This window comes from Egretta garzetta, unplaced genomic scaffold (assembly GCF_000687185.1).
Source record: "Egretta garzetta isolate BGI_Z169 unplaced genomic scaffold, ASM68718v1 scaffold133, whole genome shotgun sequence".
Taxonomy (NCBI): domain Eukaryota; kingdom Metazoa; phylum Chordata; class Aves; order Pelecaniformes; family Ardeidae; genus Egretta; species Egretta garzetta.
Genome location: NW_009259111.1, coordinates 3,634,566 through 3,652,126, shown reverse-complemented (window position 1 = coordinate 3,652,126; position 17,561 = coordinate 3,634,566). Strand labels below are relative to the sequence as shown.

The 17,561-nt window shown below is 39.7% G+C and overlaps 1 protein-coding gene across 8 annotated transcripts in view; it reads left to right on the top strand.

The window, feature by feature from the left end:
* Window positions 1–739: 739 nt before the first annotated feature.
* The window catches only part of PIK3C2A (phosphatidylinositol-4-phosphate 3-kinase catalytic subunit type 2 alpha), a 71,860-nt gene continuing 55,038 nt past the window's right edge, over window positions 740–17,561 (top strand). Inside the window, exons 1-3 of one of the 8 annotated variants that reach the window (XM_035891007.1) lie at window positions 746–859; window positions 2,384–2,604; window positions 10,354–10,515. The gene's annotated coding sequence lies outside the window, so the exon portion shown is untranslated. Of the gene's footprint in view, window positions 2,605–4,815; window positions 5,284–7,971; window positions 9,915–10,353; window positions 10,516–17,561 lie in introns of those variants that run through there. The other 7 variants (XM_035891010.1, XM_035891004.1, XM_035891005.1 and 4 more) reach the window with 7 other exon arrangements.

Sequence of the window (17,561 nt, the reverse complement as noted above, 5' to 3'; positions counted from 1 at the left end):
TCAGTTGTGCCCATGTCTTGGCTTTCAGGAGGCTATTCTGTACCAGAGTTTGTGGGCGTTGTCTCCCATTGTAACAGGCTTAAGATTTCTCTCAAAATTGCTTCCTTATGTTTAAACCCTGGTATGAGTATCCTGGCTAAAAAGAGATTAGAGGAATTATGCTGTAATTCTAGCAATTTTTTTTTATTGCATAGTCTGTCTTTTATGCAGGGAAGAATATTTGCCTCAAAGCTTGCCAGATCTTCTGTTGTTAACTCATACATCGATGGTCTTACTGTGGTAGCTCATATATATGGGACTGATACATTATTCCTTGTACAACTGAGTTGAATTTACTGAGGCAAGATACATCTTTCTGTTGTAGAATTGCAGTAGCATTGTATATTACTTTTGACTAGTACAAGCCTTTCTAGGAAATGAAATTTAGAACCAAAGACTTTGGATAGAACTAATCCAGGTGTTGCAATTCAGAGCTGGAAATTGCAGTCACCTTTAAGGACCCCTTTCAGGCTGGGAGGAGGGAATATTTCTAACCTGTTGTTTTGTAAGCCAAAAGTATGAATTCATTACTAAGTTGCTGTAAATTAAAACACGACATGCTTTTACAGCATGGCAGCTATTCCACGCTAAACTTGAGATACCTCACGCCTCAGTAGAAAAAACAAGCAGCAAGATTTTGTAGTTTTAGAAACAAATAACCAACAGCTGAAAGATGATATTTTTTTTTTCCCCTTCTCACAGGTCCTGTGATGTTGTAAGGCCTGCTGCATGGAGTGCAGAAGATTTCTATCATTGCTTTGACTATTTCAAGCCTATTCTCACTCTCTCTCGATCACAAGCTGATAAGTACCATACCCTAGTTAGTTATGCTACTTATTTTTCTCTCTCCAAAGGTGGCTAATTCATTTCAGGCTGGAACCTGCTTTAACTCAAGGGGGGAGAACCTGTGGGTAGGTTGGATCCCCAGCTTTCTGGGGCTGTGCCAGTGCCCCCTGCTGTGGTCTGGGGCATATCTGGCAGCGTGACCACAGCCACAGGGTGGGATGTGTGCCTGCTTGTGACTGTGAGTGCTTGCAGTTCAGTCCCTTGGTGGGTCCACTTCGGGTCATGTCATTAATTGGAATAAAAAGCTAGAGGGACTGTTCTGGTTAGTTATTAGAGACTTCTTATTCCTGTTTTGGTGTTAGTCATCTATTCAATGACATGTAATGAGACCCTATTTATTACATCTCTTGAGGAAAATTCCATTACGCTAATTAATTTGGAGAGGTAGGGAAGAAAAAAATCCGTTGTCTTCTACTGTTGACCAAAACCCAAATTCTAGAATAAAGATGAATTATCAGTGTAACTGCAACCATTTATATTGCAGTAGTAGAAACTCCAGGTCCCTTTTCCATTAGCTGCTAAACAGGTCAGACACAGAACAACAGAGCTCCTTGTCTATGAAAGGTTGTAAGTCTAAAGCTATCCTCTCATCATATTATCTGTCATCTTCTCCCTGTCCTTTCTTGGGCATGTACCTAGCTGGCCTTCTGCTGCAGATTTCAGAGTGATGTATTCATTTTCAGACTGATATTCTCATTTTAAAATGATAAAAAAATATTTTTATCTTTCTGTATATTGTAAGTGAGAGGAAAAATAAAATACACTGTGAGCTTAGAAAGGGTTGGAAAGGATTAAGAGAAATAAATGTTTTCATAATATAAAATTTTATTTACTGAATTTTAATAAGGTGGCTACCCTAGAACAAAAATAATAAATCTTAGTCTGATCAAAGAGGGTCCTGTTTCAGTTGGGCGTGTTTTATAGAGGTAAATGTGCTTAATCAGATTCAGCTTTTAAATTCAGCAACTCTTAAACAGAAATTTATCAGCCTGATAACTTTATTTGGAAACAGGAATATTTAGGCCTTAGTGCAGCAAAATATTTAAGCACGCGTTTAGGTTTATACTTACTTCCTTTTGAGTATTTGTTTACATTTCTGTAAGATTTTATAAAATAGTATTAATTATAAATATATATAAAAACAAAATTATAAAATAAGGAAGTCGGTGTTTCAAGACTTCAGGTTAGAGATTGGAAAAGGGAGGCTTCCTTGAAAATTACAGCTCTATACTGATTAAAAAAGGAAATGGACACTTTTTATTCTGTAGAGGAAAATTATTTACATGCGCATTTACCATTACCTGGTAAAGATGCGGGGTCCTTTAGAAACAAAGAAGGAAATGTGGTTGGAGAAACAGGTGCAATCTTGCCTCCAAAATGCTTACAGTTGGAACTGAGGCAAGACCCATAATATATTCAGAAGGAAAGAACAGAGTAAATTGAGGAAGAAGCCTAGTTTCAACATAAAATACCCCAAAGAGGTTTCACTGTTTTGAAGGTGTAGAAAAATATGAATACTGGTACAGGACATGAGGATTATTTCAGACTTGAAGCAACATGGAAAAGTCACAAAGTGAAGACAGAAAAGGAACAATGTCTTGCTTAAGAAGGAGGCAAGACATCTGTGTTGGTACAACCTATTTTGGAGCTCTCAACTGAAGAGAGGGTGACTTGGAAATGAGATAATAATGAACAGCAAAGAAAAACAAGAAGTAAAAGGTAGGGTACTGTGGCTGCAGCAAGAAGCATATCACTTCCAGCACTTTTTTGGCTTCTCATTTCCACTAATGGAAATACTAAAAAAAGTAGGAAAAAAAAGCTTGTGGTAAAGGATATATGTGTCTGTATATCACACAAATCGTATGCAGAACAAGAAGTACCATAAATGTCTTATTAAAGGAAAACATAGCACTTTATTCCTGATGCAATTTTTATTTGATTTCTCATGTAAATCAATATTTCTTTACATATTCTTTCAAGTCATCTGCAGTTTATATAATGCCACTGTAATCATAAAGCAGATGAGTAGCATCTGAACATTAGGCAAAGGCTAAGTATCTACCAGATCTTTACAAGACTGTGGTAGTAATTTTAAAAAATGCCTATCTTTTAAAATTGTATCTACTTCTGTCCTGTCATAATTATATATGTGGTTATCACTCAGTTGTTGCAGGGAAAAAAGGGGGAGTCAACATGAGGATTTTATTCTTGTGGTGTTTAGGTTTCTTGGATTACCTGTTATTATTTTTTTATAAACATTGGACTAGTGGGGGGAAGTCAGCAGTGATGTTTCCCAGGAATTTGTACCAGGCCTCTGTGCAGTGTTACCATAAATGATCCCAAAGGGGGTACAAAATGATGTGAGAAAGTTTGCTGATGGCAGGGAATTACTTAGCATAATGAAATTGAAAGCTGACCTTTTACTTTAGATCTGCAGAGCATCTCATGATACTCTGTAGCTGGGTGATAAAGCAGCAAATGATATGTTAGTGATGTAAACTGATTTGCCTTGAGGAAAAGTGGTCTTGGGGTTTTCTTCATCCAAAATGGCAAGCTCTGGACTAGCTGTCTTATTACTCAGATCGTGGATGTGTAATAAGAAAATTCTGTGAAAACAGCAGTGCAATGCTCAGTGGTGGTTAAAATAGCAAGTATTAGGAATAATGGAATTGCTATGGAAATGACAGCATAAAACGCAAAGGATTGTTATATTACCACATAAATCCATTGGACACCTGTATTGTAAATATGACATGCAGGTCCACTCCTGTAATGTAATGAGTGCCATGCTGGAGGTAAATAAAAATGGTTGCTATTTCTCATAACACAAGAAAAAAGCAATCAAATCACGTGGCAGATTCAAAGGTACGTGCTGAACATTGCTACCGGTCTTTTGCTGTTATTGCATGTTGCAAGTTCTCAGCTCTCTTCTGCTCTGTGAAGACATCCTACCTTTTGGGCTGGATTGCAAATTGGAGTTGAATTATAAGCCTTTAACTGCTTTGTGGAGAAAGATGTGGTAGGATCTGACGTATTTGCAGAGGTTAAATTCAGAGCACACTTTTCACTTTCCTATGCATGTTGTGAGAAGTACAGTTCCACTCTTTGGGCACTGTGGATGAAAAGTGCTATTACCTTGTGTTGTCGTGAATTGTATGAATCAAAGGTCTTCCTTTTCCTTTAGGTTTTTAAATTATGGTACTTGGTTCCTGTTGAGAAGTTACCTTTACTTGCAGGCAAAAAAATAATCAGTGCCATTAGCAGAACTTGGTGTTGAAAATACAAAATGCATAGCCGAAGAATGAATGATCAGTTCTAGCAAGAAAAACCTCAAAGGATGGGGAGGAAGTGCATGTGAGTGCAAGGGGGTGCAGCTGTGTGACCACGTGAGTGTGAGTGTGTAGGCATGAGCATGGGGGTGAGACAGAGCAGGAGTCAGTGCGTATGAGCAAATGGGCACATGGGAGGCATGTGAGGGAATGTAAAGATGCATCAGTGTGCCCTTGTTGCCAAGAAGGCCAATGGCATCCTGGGGTCCGTTAAGAGGAGAGTGGCCAGCAGGTCAAGGGAGGTTATCCTCCCCCTCTACTCTGCCCTGGAGTGAGACCATACCTGTAGTACTGTGTCCAGTTCTGGGCTCCCCAGTTCAAGAAGGATGAGGAACTCCTAGAGAGAGTCCAGAGGAGGGCTACAAAGATGATGAGGGGACTGGAGCGTCTCTCCTATGAGGAAAGGCTGAAGGAGCTGGGCTTGTTTAGCCTGAAGAAGAGAAGACTGAGAGGGGATCTTACAAATGCTTACAAATATCTTAAGAGTGGATGTTATGAGGATGGAACCAGACTCTTCTCGGTGGTGCCCAGCAACAGGACAAGGGGCAATGGGCACAAACTGAAGCATAAGAGGTTTCAATTGAGTATGAGAAAGAACTTTTTTACTTTGATGGTGACAGAGTACTGGAACAGGCTGTCCAGGGAGGGTTGTGGAGTCGTCTCTTTGGAGATAGTAAAAACCTGCCTGGACGATGTCCTGTGTGACCTGCTCTAGGTGAACCTGCTTTAGCAGGAGGGTTGGACTAGATGATCTCCGGAGGTCCCTTCCAACCCCTGCCATTCTGTGATTCTGTGATCAGTGTGCGTACATACTGGTGAGCATGCAAGTGAGTGTGAGCAAGCATGCAGGTGAATGTGTGTATTGAGTGGTTTTTGGGAAATACGAAAGTGGAGGATTTAAACCAGAGTTTACGGCCTTTCATTTTTGTGCTCCACAGAGATGTTGAGGTGGCTCTCACACCCCAGTCCCCTGCCTGTCTGGAGTCTATTCAATTTTCCCTGCTGCTCTTCCATGGGGAATGTGCTGAAGAGCGAATCTTCCAGTGAAAGGGCAGCAAGAGCATTTCTGGTCAGGAAGCCATTTCCCTAACCTTTCTAGGTTCTCCACAGCATGAAGCACGCTTTTGTCCACTTTCATCTGGTTATGCTGAAATGAAACATGCATCTTTGTGGACATCTGTAGAATATTGCTGACAATATTTACAGTTTTGGAAGTTAAAAATAAAACACAAAAAATGTATGTGTATGCTCACTGGAACAGTGAGTTATAGACTGGATGTGTATTTGTTTCCTCACACTGAGAATTTAGTATTTAGCAAAAAGTATTATTGGGGTCCAACAAGGACACCATTATCTTGTTCCTGAAAAACTTGCTGAGGAAATTTGAATGTTACAAGAATGGGAGGATATGGTTGCAAGTTCTGTTCCATCCTGCGTTGTTTTGGACCCTGGCCATCAGGAAACATTTTGTCTACTTCAGAGATGAAACACTTTCTCTTCAACAGTAGTATCATGAGCAAGATGTGTAAATAATCTGTGGCAAGGGGCAACTTTATTACAGAAAGGGAAATCATCCCAACTTTTCCTTTCTTTCATGAAATTTTAAAAAGAGATTTCGACAAAAGATGTGCTGGAGGGAATTTGCATGTTTTGTGTTGACCTACATAAACCCTAGTTAAACCTAGAAGTAACTTAGAAGTTGTTTCACTCTGCTTCTGTCACCCTTTGTACTTTTGTCAACCACTGATCTTTATTCTCTGTCAATTCATACATGTTTAATACTGCATTGTAAATATTTTTCCTCACCTCTAGAAGTATTCATAAAAATAAGGCTGGGTGAGAATATTTGAAAGAGCACTGCTTGTTATTTGTTTGCCTCTGCTGTGCTGTGTGTCTAGAAAATGGAAATACAGGCTTCTACCTTCTGCAGAGGAATGGAAATAAATCATAGTGTAAGCTCTTTCAAAAGAAATTACATATCCCAGAGTAGGAGAACTCACAGATCAGTGTAATACTTTGTTGCATAGCTTGAGCTTTCAAAAGATGGGCTCTCTGTAGACCTTGCTTTGGTATCTAACTGGTAATTTTACTGAACATATCTAATTTGGATGAAAAGCTATGTGGTTGACCTGAATGACTCATGTCGTGGCGGAGTGGGGAGAAGCAGGGGAAGGACAGTTTGAAGCAAAGGAAACAGAAAACCTTGTGTAGAAAGAAAATCAAGATTGCTGCATACCCCTGAAACTAGCACTCACTCTTACGAATAGGTTCTTGCAGAAGCGGGAATTAAATAGTGATATGAATATAAAAGCAATACCTTTAAAATAATTTTGGAAGGCCAACGTCAAATCAATTGCGCAATGAAATGGCCATCACAATATAATTACTATACTGTTTCTTCTTACAGGCAGTTTTAATATGAAATATTTTACAGTAGTTGGTGTTCATACTTGTTCTGTGAGATAGGTAGATATTAAGCCAAGAGTTTCATAGGTTGTGAAGCAAAGAAGTTATTCCATGTTGCGGAGCAACTACCACACTGGAAATAAAAACGAGAAGCTTTGATTCCAAATCTGTTGATACAACTTAGACAGGGAAAAACTGCCTGTGAACCAGCACCTAAGAGCTCCTAGAATTGGTTAGACATATGCTACCTGCTTTTCTGCTGCTGCTGTTCTTTATGGTACTTGCTGCAATTGCTCCAAGTGTTTACAGTTATGAAAGGCAGTGGAGATGGAAATGTCTGAGAGACAGACTGACCTATATAAAATAGATCAGGACAACAACAATTCTTCTTCTGGACCTTATTTTCTTTGTATATGTTGTCACTTCTGGCCTTACTCCCACATCCTTCCATGTTCTGTATCCTCCACCAATAAAAATGTAACGTACAAAGTAAAAGCTTTCATCAGCATATCTGAAAACACTCTGCAATTGTTCCTTGTTTCACAAAACCATGGTTAGATAACGTCTGTTTTGCAGGCTGGTGAACTGAAGCCAAGACAAACTCGTTTGCCTAAACAAACTGTATCTGTTGTAAAAGCCTTGTCAAACTCTTTCTGTGAGCCTCAGGCTGCAGATGTATAATTTCATCTAAGAAACGGTGCAGGTTCAGTTGCTCATTACCAGAGGACTGGAAGGCCTGTCTCGCAACAAATCTTTTTCATCCGTCCTTCTCTGGCATGTCTGAGCCTCTCTGTGAAACTTGTTGTACAAAGGGACATGTGGAGCCCCTACAGATCCTCCTGAAAAGTCATCCTTCCCCAACCTACCCAGCAAATCACACGGTCTCCGTGTTGAGTAGAAATGTTGTACCTGCAGAGGTGGAAACAAATATTGCTTCCTGTGTTATTTTTAAATTAATACTATTATCTGAGGTTTCAAGGAACTTTACCAACTGAAGTGACTGCACAAAACTTTTTTTAGATACTCAAACGCAGCCTTCAGGCTTTATCATCTGGTCATAAGGCAAAACTCTGTTCACGTTAATGACTGCAGACATAGGGTCCTTCATAGAACTCAAATTTTGGGCAAGAATTGATGCCTTGCGTCAAAGTAATCTGACTTTTGTACCGCTAAGGGTTAGTAGTAGACTGCAATAGAGTTGTTTGATCATGTAAGGCTTTTCAAAGCCAGTAAAAATATGAGCATCAGATTTTTTTTAAATCCTCATTTACAACAGCCCAAAACATTTGCTCCCCATGCTTAATGATCACAGAGGGACATACAGTTTAAGCATGGTTTTAAAAAAAAAAAAAAAAAAAAAAAGCTTTCGATAGAAGCTTTGCCTCTGTCATCACATCTGTCTGCCTTTTGCCATTAGGCGAGCAGTGTATTTATTTTTTCAGTCCTTTATTTGCAAAGGTGCTAGTCGTGCTGTATTATTACTCTCCATGTGTGCACTTAGTTGAGAGCATAGTACATTTGTTCTTTACTGATGAACTAATGGTTTCTAATGAGTTGCAGGGTCTTCACTGTTGTAAAAGCCTGTTTTGACCCCAAATGATTTGGGCTAGGTCACTAAAATGCTAGGTGGTGAAATAACCTAGCATACTTATTTGAGCTTGCTTAACCTGTATGCTTATTTGAGAGGGGAAAAAAGGAAAAAATACAGCAGCGGGAAATTGTTATTGGTGTTTATACTCCAATAGGTTAGTGAATTCTCAGAAGTGTGATACCTGAAAAGAGATTTTAAAATTGAGTATTTCTAAAGTAACTTAGGGTTAAATGGGACTTTCTGGAAACAATCTAATAATTATGGAAGAGCCTGTGGGAAGCTGGATACCTGAGATCTGCTCTGAACCACATACCACCATGTGGCCTGGTTTTCAGAAACTGAATATACTCCAGGGTTTGTTGCAAATCCCCTTTATTGAGAGGTCAGATGGAATCTTAACAAATTACATAATGATACACAACTGTCATGGAAACGGGTAGTTTCAGCTTTTTGCTCTGGTTCCTTCGTTCTTTCTTTATTTGTCTGAATGCACCATAATAATAGTTTTTGAGACTGTACATAACCAATTCTAAACTTCTGGGGAATGTTTTAGTTATCTGCGAGATCAACCCAGCTAGTTTTGGTGCAAATAGAAAATGAGTAAAGCTTAATTTCCACTAAAATCAGATTAAAGAAGGATTCTTCAAATGCTTTCAGTGTAAGCCCTCTACAGCTGTCAGGCTATCTGTTCTTTTCCTTAGAAAACTGTGTGGTGGCTGCAAAGCTTATGAAACTGTGATGTGAGAAGCACATAGAAATGGTGTAATTGAGAATAGGATTTTTAGCCTGGCTATTCCAAACTGTAGGATTTGTGATAGCAATAACTTTAGGGGAAAAAAAAAAAAACCAAAAAACCCAAACCCCCAATACTGTTACAAATCCATATCTTCCCTCTTTAGTGAAAGCTGTAAGAATTTACTGTATGCATACTCAAAGATACCTAGGGAATTCTCAAAAAGCCTGGGAATGTTTCTTGTGTTGTCAGGGTTGAAAAAAGTCCACTTCTGTCTGTCTTTAGAACAAGCTATTAAAGTTTCTCTTAACCAAAGAGAGAGGTCAGAGACGATCAGTACTGCATATTCTCTGCCACTTGAGGAAAATTTAGGAGCCAGGAACTACATTTATAATACTTCACTGCAAGGTAGGGCCATTTTATAAAACTAGCATGTTCATCTTTATTTAGGTTTTAAATCTCATAAAGACTGCTTGGTTTTAGGAAAATGCTGGCTTTTTTGCCTTAAATCTTGTGGATTTTCAAAGGCTTTTAAATATCAGATAGGAGACAGGCATTTTATTTCATAATTAATGACCAAGTTAGAGTTGGACTTGTTTTTAATAAAGTGAGACTAGGAAGGAGAGGATGACCTTGCTAACAGAGTATGAACAAATAGCTGGAGGACCTAGCTTTTCATTAGTTTGGTATTTTAATGCACTGTCTTTCACAGGTCAAGGATTCAGCCAGGTACCTTTGGGGGGTGCCAAAACATTGCAGGTGGATTTATCCATTGATTTTAGTGGAATGAAGCGAAGATAATTTTGTTCTTAGGCAATGCTTTCAGTGAAACCAGATGAAAACATCCATTGATATAAATACAAAACCAAGATCATGCTTAATGCTACCCTGATGTGATTCCTGACTCAAGAGGGGAATTTCTGCTCTTCCAAAAGGCTATGCAGTACTGTAATGGAAGTAATATTTGCAGGTGATGCATATGCAGTTCAATTTTTTTTTTTTTCTGAAAGGCCTGGGATTTAGTTAAAATGAGGTAGCTGAAGATTTTTCCATTAAGAAGTTTTAAGGAGTCATTAGGCCACTATGTACTTTCACACACACATAAATACTTGCTGTGCTGTGGCAAATTAGGTATGGTATCATAGGCAGAATTAGCCAATGTCACTATATTGAAAAGCTGTTCCCTTATCTGTATCCTCTTCCATATCCTTCAGCTACTCTTGAGTATATTTCTCAAGCAAAGGGCCATTACCATCTAAAACAATATTACATTTATATTTGGAAAACAAGTCATTTTCTTAACATCAATACGGGGTTTGCAAATGCTTCAATACTGCCTGAGCACTGCTCTTAATTAGGATGAGTGCTGTTATTTCTCCACGGCCTGATGTGTCACTGCTTTGTTGCAGAGGATGACTGTGGATCCCGAGAAGGTTTGCTGGCAGGTGATTCCTCTAACACCTTGGAAGATGAGAAGTGACGTTCCTTACCTGTTCTGCACGCCCACACTTGGGTGCATAAGACTGGTCCTGGCAGAGTTCCTGATATATTTCGTAGAATTATTCTGATGGGTGAGTGCAGAGTATCCACAAAGACAGGGTTCATAATGAGGCCAGAACTGTGCAGTGTGCTGATTAGCTGTCCTTCTCCTTGAAGTTTCGCAGTCAGCCGTGCATACATGAACACACACTACTTTTTACCTCCCATGCACACAAGCTCTGCGTCAAGTTGTTGAAGTGAGTTGTGACGTGTATTAATGCTGTTGGCTTCTTTCTGCTGGGGGCTGATTGCCGCAGTCTTGTCTGAAAAGTTTTCCACCAAACTCTTGAGATCATTTTTGTTAAAACAATATCCAGTTTTGTCCCTCAAACATGGGTGTCTTTCTACTCATGAATGTAAACAGCAAAGGCAAGCAATAAATTGCTTTGAATAATGCCAGTACTCTACTCTTACATAACTCTCATTCCTGAGAAGAGGATGCTTATTTACCAATTAAGGCATCTTGGCAAGGATTACAGGCATTTAAAATTAATTCTGCTGCTTCCAGAACGTCCATGAGATAAAATCTGTTGAATTTGAATCATTGACCCTTAACCTGAAAACCAGTTTTACAAATGTCCTCGAGGAAACACATTGTGCACTTAACTTCCCCTATGAGAACTACAAAAAATTGTATACCAAAATACAAGGATTAAGGGCCAGAGCCATGACACAATTAGACTTGGACAGGGATATGGAAATTACTTCACTGAATGTACTTGATAGGATAATTTCTTCTCAGCAATATACACTATACAACTACAAGTAAATGTATGACAGGGAATTGTTCAATTTTTTTTTTTTTAATAGTAGAATATTTCTATTGACTTGCAATGCTTAGAGAAGAACTGTGAACTTGTGTTACTGGTGAACATAGGGTTACTACAAGAAGCTTCAGGCAATTAGCTTATACCAGAAAGGGAAGATCAGATTTTTTTGGTGAGGGCTTGGATCTTCCTTGGAGCTGCAGGAGTTTGGGCAGCTGGGAGAAGACCCCGTAGCCTCTGTCTTAGCAGCCTGCCAAAGAGATCTCTGTGGAAGTCTCTTGCTTTTGGATTCTTGCTGGTAATGCTGGTTTTATTTTGTTTGTTTGTTTTATTTTAATTTTTTGATGCAGGATAATTCAAGTGAGTAGTCAAGATCAAGTACTATCATCCTCTGTCTTTGGATGTTTGATTAAGCATGACTTGCTGTGGTTGGGATTTTAAATACCAGAAGTCTTCCCAATTACCTCAATTACCTTTACCCAAGGAATGATTGCTATTTCCAGGTACGCATCCTGTTGCCCGCAGTTTCTCTCTCAGGCATTTCTGGCATCATTCTTACATTAATAGCCCTTACCAAAGCATACTGTAGACTAACAACTATCCCACAGTACCTCCTGAGTATATTGTAGCAGTGACACGTGTCTGTGTGCATTTTCTAACTCTTCTACTTCCACTCCATTTTAGGAATGTTCAGAAGCTTCGTTTTATTTAAAGCCTTCAAATGACAGAAATTGTGCATATTGCATAGAACACATCCAAAAAACATTTCTTGTAATTTCTTCTCTGATTATATAAACCATCTGTAAAGGGAAGTTTTATGAATAAATAAATAAAAAGTTATCACAGAGTATTGACAGCAAAACAACTAGTGAAATGTATTATTGTTTCTGTTTTTCAGTTTCCTGTTCTGATAGCTCTTCTGGGCATAATTTATTTCAAAAAAATAGGAGTAAATATGAAAATTTTTAATGAATTTCAAATGTATGCCCTGTCATGCCATTTTTTAGAGAATGTTGCCTAAATTGTGTGGGACATACCTAAGTTTCTATGCCAAGTTCTGTAGTATTATTTTGGCTTCTAGTGTCTAAATTCCTGTTTACTGAAATAGGACCCAAGCCCTAAGAAATTAACCCAAGAGAAGATTTTACCTGCACTTGAACCTGTTGTCGGTCTTTTTCGATTGCAGAGCAGAATTTTCTTCTTATGTTTGAGCCTTAAATATGCAACTCATGTATGTAGTCAGCTGAAATTATTGTATAGATTTTGAGAGCCGTATGCAGACCTTCCACATGCTGAAAACACATGTAAGCTATTGCATAACAGTGAAATAATTAAACCATAGCCATGGCCTATTTTTCCCTTTACTCTCATTACTAACACTAATATCCCCTTTCTCCCTGAAAGAAATCCACAATTAATAGCAGCGTACTGTTGAATAAACATCTGCGGATGTAAGCAATAGCTATTTAAGCTTGAATAAACACTCAGAACAAGAAGAGTGAGTATTAATAATGAAGTTGAAAATTACCAGGAAAAGGCATTGGAGACTAATCTAGGAAATTATACTGAATTTTGAGAAGGTATGTTTTTGCAGAAGTAATAGAGTCTTTTACTTTCCTTAGGAGTAAAAAAGAACCTGTCTCCCTCTGCTGGTTTTCAGAGGGAAAAAAAAAGTTTATAGAGACTAAAAAATCATAGCTGAAAATTTGATACAAATTAGCAGATGTTCCAGAACTGAAACTTGTTGCCTTTAAATACATAGTACTCACCTTGAGGATATTAGAACTACCTGTCTTGATTAGCTGAGGATTGGTAGATTTTTGTAGTAGTTACTCTGTTTAAGCTAATTGTTTCTCAGTATATCTTAACATGATTTCTTTGTATGTACACGTCATTAAGAAAATATAACGTAAGATAAATTGAAACTATTTAGCCTTTAATTCAAACATCACCTAATCTTGTAGCTATCCTGAAGAGCACCCTAATATTGGAGTTGTAAATGTAGATGTATAATTTTCCTTTCCTGCATAGTCTGAGCAAGTGTACTTTATAACTCAAATTAAGCCTTTTTCTTTCAAATATGAATTTTTAAACTGCTTCATAAATGTAAGTCGCAAGCCATAAGGCTTTTGAAGGCCACACACGCAAGGATAGTTACAGCACTGAGTGTAGCTTGCCAGTTACAACTGCATGGGGTTTCTTTTAATGGCTCTGGGACTTCGACACTGGGACTGGCTGCTCCAGGGTGGCTGCTTGCACCTGGGCAAAATGCAGCGTTGCTGCCGAGCTGTGAGCCCCTGTGGTGCCGTTCCCCCAGACCACTCCACGAAGCAGTGAGACACCCACGCATCGTCTGTGCTGAGGAGAGTGCATCAGCCGGATGGGAATTTTGTGTTGCAGTCCCCACCCTGATGAACAAATGTTTGGGAATTTCCATGGAACAGACATGCTGCACAAAGTAGGTACCATGTTCTGGTACACATCACGGTATCTGGAAAGAGGGTTTTTTTTGTCCTTGGTACGATATGCTCCATTTTCCTATTGTCAGAGGAAACACATTTGTCCTTTTGATAATTCCTGTGCTTCTACTAACAATTTCTCATTTACAAATAGCGATATTCTGTCTTCCGTCCAATTAGTTAAAGGCAAGCAATTCCAGTAGTTAAATTAAGACATTCATCTGTTAAATTTGGAGGGCTTACATAAATGCATTTGAAGCTGAGAAGAAAATGAAGGCAGTTTTGTTTTTTAAGTTTTTTGTGGGGGAGAAGGGGGAGGGGAGATTGGTGTTTTGTTTTTTTTTTTTACTTCCCATGTGTTATCTTTATGAAAACACATTTGTTATGCTTTGTTACGTGTAGCTGTCCTTTTGATCTGGGTATACATCAAGCTTCCTTGTATCCTGAGTATTGTTTTAAAAGGCATCTGCCAGCTGCAGTTCGTCATATTTCCAGTTAATACCAGTGTCAGTATAGTTAGTTACACAAGTTGATTTGAGTTTTGTATATGTTGTGTTGGAATTCTTTTGTGAAGTTTGTGTATCAGGGTAGCGAGCACAGCATGCGCTTTCTCCAAACATTTGACCAAATTCTCTCATGTTTCTTCTGCCTGTAGTATACAATTTCAATTTTAATAAAAATGTTACTTAGTGAAATTGTATGGATTTGTACTGCTTGTCTATCTGCGACATGCTTTTTTTTTTTTTTTTTTTTAATACAAGACATAGCTTTACCAAGTGTCTTCTGAAAACAGGGCAACTGTGGCATTTGGTCATTGTATCACAGACAACATATATAGTAGCAAGGCAGTGAGGCTGCTGAGACACACACCTTGTGCATTGTGTTTACATGGGCAGATTAGTAACTTCCTGTATAAGAAATATTTTAAAACTGACGTAATGTTTTCATGCGGGAATGTATGACTTGTAATTATGCATTCATAAGCAAGTCTGCGGGCTATGCCATTGTTCCCTTCATTGACTCAACTGTCTGGGGGATAGTGTCATTTTACCTAGAAGCTGGGCTTCCAATGCCAAGCAGTTCTCTCTCTCAAAGCAGAGCTGCTGTGGCTGCCAAGCTATGGAGAATGCCACATGGCATCCGATATACAAATGCCGTTTCTAAAACTGGCTGGTACTGCTTCTAGAGCGCACCTGGTAATTGGTATATATTTAATGTGAGTGTAGCCGAGAACCTGTAAAACCAGAGGCAAAAGTACTGGTGTTGGAGTTGCTGTTTAGTGTAAGGGGTGAAAGCCAAGGACGGAGTAGCATATTCAGTTTGTAATTTAGCGTGATAAAAGCAAATCAGGACCTATTTAACATGAAGTGGAATTTGGGTTTTATGCAGTCCTTCATAACCTAGAATATTTTGCAAAAATGAGGTACTGCTAAAAAGGATGGGCTCAAGTTATTAAAATAAATGCAAAATAGCAGGAAAATTCCCTGACGAGGAAATAATTTCTAACGAAAGTCACAGGAGGTTTTTACAGTTATCATGAGACCGGTAGATGCGTTTGATAGTCTGAAATTCTGCACTAATCCATAGAATGAAACAAATAATCTTCCTATCTCAACTTTTATGATTCATATTTGACATAATCATGCTGTCATATATTAAAGAACGTGATGGAAGTTAGTCTGTCAAATAGTCACGTTGAAATTTTTGGATACGGTAGCCTAAGCAGATCAATGCTCCTTTGGTTAGTGATAAATGAAACGTGGAAAAGTGGTTGTCCCAGGACTAAACCCTGTGGCCAGTGAGTTGGAGGTGTAACCCAGAGCAGTTTAATGTGACATGTGTGCAAGGGAGAAAGCAGCACAAACACACAAGCTTTGCACCAGGAGTTGCTCATCCATTAAGAGCCCAGGAAGAAAGGCACTCCAACTCTGTAAAGTATCATTTAAACTGCTGTTTATTAGAGCCAGCACTACAAAGAAAGAGAGGGTAGCATAGATAATCCTACACCCCTATAGATGCTGGGAACTCTCAGTTGTGCAGCATCGAAGGGGCACAGCACATTCTACAGACCCTGTCTGTAGAAAAATAATTCCCATTTCAGTCATTACAGGTTTTTCTTAGAAGAAAACAATTCTATCCATCATTTCTACTGCCAAACAGAAAGGATGTTCACATGGGAACCTCTTGCTGCACTTTCAGATAAAGGCAAGGACGCACGGGTGGTGTAGTCGCTAGTACCAAGTGGGAGCTGCCTGCAGACTCCTCTTACAGCGAGTTGTAAAGCTGATCCTGCGGCTAGGGGACACGCACAGCGCAGCACGGGTCCAAAGGGCAGGCTGTGCAGGCAGCACGGCACAGCACAGACCTCTGTCTAACTGTTACGTGGGTCACTAACTCCTCCACGTGCAGTGGCCTCCTGGCTAGGGTCACCAAAGGAGCCCAACAGAAGAGATGGCCAGGAGACATGACTGCCAGGAGAAAAAAAAAATCTACAGCACAGTCCAAAAAGAAGGTGTATTTGGACAGACCACTGTCGGAAAGAAACCTGGACCCTGAAAGCAAAGTAGATGTCTTCTACTGACCCGTGGTGCTGGGTGCCAGAATTGGAACAGAATTGCTTATTGATTGCAAATACTGGAATGGTGTTAGGAAGGATCAATTTCTCCTCTTAATAACTGACAACCTGAAAAATTCTTGATGGCTTAGATCACAAGGGTAGTAAGAACTCGGGTAATTTTTTTAATCTGTGTAATGAAAGCATCATGTCTGTGATGCCTCCACAGGAACATGCTTTGTGTCAGCCTTCCAAGTCTCCATCTTGCTCTTGTTGAAGTCATCCGCAAGGGCTTTCATTGACCTTAATGGTGCTGGGTCAAGATTTGTCCGACAGCAAATGCTTAGATGCTAAAAAGGTGGGGTTTGTTTATAATCACACAGAAAATGTGTGATTCATTCACAGGAATGAATTTATGACTTATTTTTATTAATTCATTTATTATCATAGCTTCTAAATGGACACTTTGTTATGTGTTATCTATGCTTCATTAAGCGTTTTGTATTTTTTAGAACTTCAGTGTGCTAAAGGGGCTGAATAAAATACCAATAGGCATAAACTGAATTCTTTGCTTATTTTAAGTCATATCCCCTGAATGGACGGAATATAAAATTACTCCCTCTGGAGTTCTTTTGCATCTACGTTAAAAATCGTATGGTTACTTTTAAGTGCCGTTACAACTTTTAACTTGATCTTACGAAAGGCCCATTGCCTAAACTTTGTATAAAATCCCACATGCGATACTTTTGAGCGCACTCAAAGCATTATATCCTTTTGAAGCTATTGTGAAGGTCAGACCAAAATATTGCCTTTTTGCAACGCATTGGTACGTCAGGAAGGCTGGAGTTGACAACAGGGACCCGCCGGGGCCAGCGAAGTCGCTTCTGAAGTTAAATTAAGCACAGTTCCGTTAAGTGGAACGCGTTGTTCCAAACCGCTGGAGTCGTCGGCGGGCGGGTGACGGAAGCGTTCCTTCCCACAGCCAGGCCCCAGGCGCTGCCCGAGGGGAGCCCCCGCGCTTCACAAGCGTCACTTCTCAAGCTCCCCCTTCCCGCCTGTTTTCTCTCCCCGGCGGGCACGGGCCAGCGGCGGAGGAAGTTCATCCTACCCGCGGCTCCCTCCCGCCGCCCGGGCGGACGCCGGCGCTGCGTTGTGCAAGTTTCCAGTCATACCGAGCGTTCTTGGGAAGATGGGCCGATAAGGGGAGGAAATGACGGAGAGTCACCTCAGAGCCTCCCAGCCCCCGCGGCCGAAGGGGCCCGGCAGCGGCGACGGTTACAGCCCAGCCCCGGCGGCAG